Raw genomic sequence first — 5,767 nt, 5'->3', positions numbered from 1 at the left:
GGGCCTGCCTTGGCCTACTAGTCTCCAAGCTACTCTGAGCTTCTATGTTTCTCTGCCACAGGGTTCATTTGAGAGCAAAGTTGGACCATGAAATCAGCTCATTCCATGCCTATGAGCTGCTTATATACTTTCTTCCCCCTTTCTCTTATAAAGACATGCTTCAGTGTAGGTTCTCAATATTGCAAAAGCAGGGCCACGCTTCCAAGTCATTCAAGATCAGAAACATAGATTTTTTTTTCAAAAAAATATGTCTTGTTATATTATGTGCCTGTATTAGGAATTATGTAACATGATCATTCAATCAATATTTAGCACAAAATTTGCATTAGCTATCACAGGGATATGTAAGGTATGATTCTTGTCTACCAAGGATTTATTATCTAGTGTGTCAATATGTCTTCCCAATCCCCCCTCCCTCCAAAAAACCTCCCTTTGACCTCCTTCCCTCTCAAACTACAGTGCAACATGTTTCCTCTTCAATGCCATCCTTCTATACTCACTATCTCCACTTTCTGACCAGCCATTACTCCATAATCTATCAGTCTGACTTCCATCCCATTCTCCATCAATAATCCACTGAGAGCAGTCCCCTAAATGTCAACAACTATCAACAGTTGTGAGGTCCATCAACTTCCTCTTCATGCTCCACCTATATTTGCCCTCTGAAACACACCTTCTGCCAAGTATCCACTAGCTGCAAAAAAAATCCTCTCTCAGTTTCCTTACCAGCTACTGAAACTTGCATACTGCTCAGGGTTATGTTGCAATGGTTGCCTTTTCTTGTTCCTTGGTCTTTCGCATGTGAACGTACTATCCTCTTACATATGATTCCTAAATTTGAGTATCTAGCTCCCCCTCTCCTGAATATTCATTTGAAATAGTTTTCCAATCCCCATCATTTCCCCTCTCCATCACCAGTCCATCACCTTCTATCACTGAAGCAATTGCCATAACTCCCTAACTTGCCTTCTTGTCTCTGACTTCATGCCCCTCCATCCCTCTCCTTTACAATTAACTTTCTCAATCAGATATGGTCAGCACCTAAGGACCCAAATGGAAACTTGGGGCATATAAGAAATAGCTAAATCTCTGTACTAACATCTTCAGGAAAACTGTTACAATAAATATTCAAATCTATGATGTATGTGAATGTGAAACATGTCCTCCTCTTTAGAGTTGTGCAGTGCCCAAACTGCACAACCATATGCAGGGGCTCAGGATCTGTTCATACATCCCACAGTCACCACATCAGAATAACTAGGTTGAAAGAACACATAAAGGTCATTTTATCCCAATATCTTAGATCATCCACATTTCCGAAAAATGGTCTTTTGGTCCCAGTGTGAATATGCATCTCCAATGACTGGGAACATGTTATATCTGAAAGTATCTCTCTGTTCTTCTTTATTGACTACAGAAAATGAACTTGCTGCTTCTTGAAGCTTCTTTTATTGGTAAATTTTACATACTTTGGAACAAGAAAGCAGAAGAGGGTAGTAGTTAAAGACATAAGCTTGGATGATCAACAGAGCTATATCAGAGTAGTTTTGTTATTTACTAATTGACCTTAGAAAAATTCCTTAATCTCTCTATCTCTTAGTTTCTTCACCTGTGAAATGGGAATACTACCATTGCTTATCATCTTCCTCTTAGGATTCTGAGGATTAAATGAGGCAATGCTTAAAGCAAGTGTGTGAGGAGGCTAGACAGCAACTGCCACACAAGCATCTGTTCCTGCCTTGGTGAAGTTTTCATATTTTCTCAACCTCTCCGTATTTTATAGGATTGGTAGCTGACCAACCATATTCTTCTAAGTGTGCTCCTTCTGAACCGAGGTGTCTGGACTTCAACATACCCTTCGTTGAGATCTCCAAGTCTCAGAGTGGTAACCTCTTTCAGAGTTGCATTCAAGACTCACTATTTTTCATGCAATCAAGAAGCTTGTTAGGTGTTTGTATATTGTATATACCAGGTGTGCCAAAAATATGTATCCACATGACTTGTACTCATCTTTTGTTATCTGTATATATTGAGTATTACAATTTTTATAGTTTTTTCCTTTCTTAAAATGTGTATGCTTTTTTTGGTACCCTCTGTATTTGCCTCTCTCCTTCTAGATTATGAGTTCCACAAGGACTCTTGTTCTCCTTTTATGGCCCACCATGCATGGCACATCATAGATAGCCCACAAATATATATCACATTTAAGTTCAGCTTTGATTCTGACCCTCACTCTTTTTATGGGGTAGAAACAGTCTGCGATAGGAATGATCTGCTTTGATGTTTATACAATTCTCTTTGAAAGCTCATCCTTGACTCTGTAACAATCCTGGATCTCAGTTTTTTTCTTTTTTCTTTAACAGCTTTATTGAGATATAATTCATATACATTAAAATTTACCCATTTAAAATGTACAGTATGGTAGTTTTAGTACATTCATAGACTTGGGCAACCATCATCACAACCTAATTTTAAAACATTATAATTACTCCAGAAAAGAAAACTGTACCCATCAGCAGTCATTCCTCATTCCCACCCCTCAACTCAAGCCCAAGGCAATCACTAGATTTGCCTATTCTGGACATTTCATACAAATGAAATCACACTGTATGTGGCCTTTTGTGACTGGCTTTTTTCACTTAACACTGTTTTCAAAATTTGTCATGTGCCAAATATTCATTCCTTTTTCTTTTTTCTGCCAAGTGATAACCCCTTATGTGGATATGCCACATTTGTTTATCCATTAATCAGTTGGTGAACATTTGTGTGGTTTCCGCTTTTCTAGCTATCACTTTCAGTGTGTGTGATCATCTAATAAGGTTCATAGGAAGACAGGTAGAGGGTGATTTTCATCCTTGAGTAAGTGATGCCTTTTGAGGTGCATCCTAGGTCAGAGATGGCCCACAGCTTGCACATGCCCCATTGCTATGTGCCATGCCCATACCATCATTTGTACTCAAATCTCTGTACTTTGGTGATTATTCCTTCCTTTCTTAGTTTTCTTTTTTTGATCACTAAGGATCAATACTTTTTGTGACAGACACATTTTGCTTCCTGGAAGCTCTGTAACTCAGATTCAGACATCCTGGAGTGTGGAAAAGAATGAGCCTATTGTGTGTGCAATCATTTACTCAGCCATGAACATCTTTTTTTTTTTTTTGGTGTTTTACAACCACTTCAGACCAGTAGCAATGCTGTGTACAATACTCTAGGTGCACATATATGTGAACACAGGACATCACAGAAGAGAGTTTGAACCATCTTATTTCCTCAAATATATACAGTCCCCCCTCCTCCCTCCCGAGTGCGTGCACACACGTACTTCTTTTTTTCTTATTCTTCTTTGGTGTAGATATCATTTCAGTCTCCTTTCAAACACTGTTTGGAAAATCTAACCACAGTTCTGGAAGTAATGAGGTGCTTTCTCCTTGTTCATATTAGTTTCTCAAAACTCCCATTCATTTAGCCCCCAAAACCTCAGCTTAATCCTCACCAAAGGAGTTGCCAAATATGCTTAATTATTTGTAATTAAGATGCAAACTGTACTCAGATACGAAGTTCCTATGTGGTTTCCCATTAAACTTTGTGTTATTCTATGTGGAAATATTTTAAATAATTATTTTGTGGGTTATAAAAGTAAATGCATAAATATGTCCTATGAGAATATTCTTTGGTTTTCTAATTAAAACTATTTATATCGGCCAAATACTTTTCATCTATGTTTTGTTTTACTCAAGATATGTTCTTGCTTTATAGTGGGCAAAATTTTCAGATTAACTCAAATTTAAAATACATATATAAAATGCCCATTACCTTACTATATATCATGCCATCAACTTTCTCCCATAAGAGATAATCTCCTTTAGCTCCTTCATTTTCTATAATGATTTTTTGAGTGTGAGAAAGTAGAGGTAAAATATCAAGAGATGCCTGCAATCACCTCCAAATAGTTTTCTACACACTCAAAGCCTTTGTTGTGAACAAAAGTCTAATGTTCCTTCACACCTGATGAGTGTTGACTTAGCTTGAGAAAAAAACTAATTAAAAATATTGTGGAAAATGCAAACGTGGTTGATTCAAACAGCCAAAAGGAATTATCCTCCTGCAGTGTGAACTACCTATGGAATGTTAAAGTTCCTCCAATCAATTATAGTTTCTAGAAATCAAACAAATGATGATCTTACTCTTGTCCCCAAATGATAAAACAAAAGTTTGTTGAAAGCACACTCTACATTAAAGTGTGAACTCTGGTTTTTAAGATTTTTTTGCCATTCAATTTTTAAATAACTATAGACTGCAACTACTAGCTACGTAGGATATTTTAATTCATGGTGGTTGAATAAGATTTGTGAAGTAGGATTTTTATTTTCCTTTCTTATTCACCAATCCCTTATTCCAGAATTTCATTTCAGAGTTTATCAGAACAAAATACTTTCCCAGCGATGCTCTCTGCATTCCTGTTTGCTGAGTTCCACAGGGTTTGCCCACAAGTTCTACTTCAGTAAATTGTATTTAGATAACTGCATATTTCATTTAGGACTTTTGCAATGACTGGGCCAAGGTCAGTTTTATATTCTACTGAAATCATAAAGTGACACTTGAGATAAACAGAATGTTTACTCTCTCCATGTGAACTGAGGCTGATATGTAAATTTATCCTCATTCTTTCATCAAATTTGCATTTACCCTCTTAACCAAACACTACAGGGTTCCAAATCAAACAGTTTTAATGATGGTCAACTCTTTATGACTGATGGCCATATCAGAGAAAAAGAAACAGCAATTTAGATTAAAATGAAAAGCACAGCGGAAACGTAACTCTCCTCTCTAGGTTAGTGGTAATTGGATGAACTTTTCATACAAGAGGTGTTTTGATGCTTCACTGCTTAGCAGTAATTACCCCAGTCTTCCAGCTTTGTGTGTGCCTGTTCTGCTCCTTGCTATCTGCTGCAACACACCAAATTCACCTATCGTCAGTATTTTTTACCCCCGTCAAATAAACCAAGTACCTCTAAATTGATTCTTTATATTAAAGAAAGAGCATAAAGGGAAGATTTGATCCTCTCTGCAAATTGAATACTTCTTGGCTAACTCTACCAAAAAGAAGACAGAATAAATAATGAAAATACACAAAGTGGAAAATGATAAATAAAAACCCTGGGTTTTATAGGCAAGTGTTGTCTTCCTATGAGATTATTCTGTTTCCATTTTGTAGTTCTACAAAGGTGAATGGGCCCCCAGGGCAGGAGGGTGTGTTACTTACTCCAAGCAGGAATCTCACAGGTAATAAGCCAAAAATATCCAAATAGCCTCCAGGATCATGAAAAGCCACTACCAGAGGCTTAAATCTCCCTGATGCAGTTAAACAAGGGTGAGACTCTGAGACGGTGAGAGATAAAATTAGTACCTGTGTTTGCTCTCCATTATTTCTGAACAAAAGGAGCTATTTCTGTGTATAAGTTTGCAGAACACAGAGGGGGATTAAGCAATGAGACCACACAACTCATTGCTTTCACGCTGGGGGCTGAATTAAAGACTTGGACCCAGCCCCCATACTGAGTTAGAGCCCACTGTGTTGTTAGTCCCTCCTGAAACTTGGGCGGTTTGAGCCTTGTCAGAGAGGGAATACGGTTTTGGTGCCTGCTGCATAACCCTTCTTGCGTTGTGTTTTGTTTCAGCACTAAATGCAATGTTAGCAAGTTCAAAGCAAAAGGCCTTCGAACTGGACTGCACAAAGAAGAAAAAAGTGGCATTCTTTGGGGGGCTC

The sequence above is a fragment of the Hipposideros armiger genome, unplaced genomic scaffold (assembly GCF_001890085.2).
Source record: "Hipposideros armiger isolate ML-2016 unplaced genomic scaffold, ASM189008v1 scaffold_269, whole genome shotgun sequence".
In the NCBI taxonomy this organism is placed as follows: Eukaryota; Metazoa; Chordata; class Mammalia; order Chiroptera; family Hipposideridae; genus Hipposideros; species Hipposideros armiger.
The sequence above is the reverse complement of the archived record's forward strand: the minus strand, read 5'-3'. Positions refer to the sequence as shown.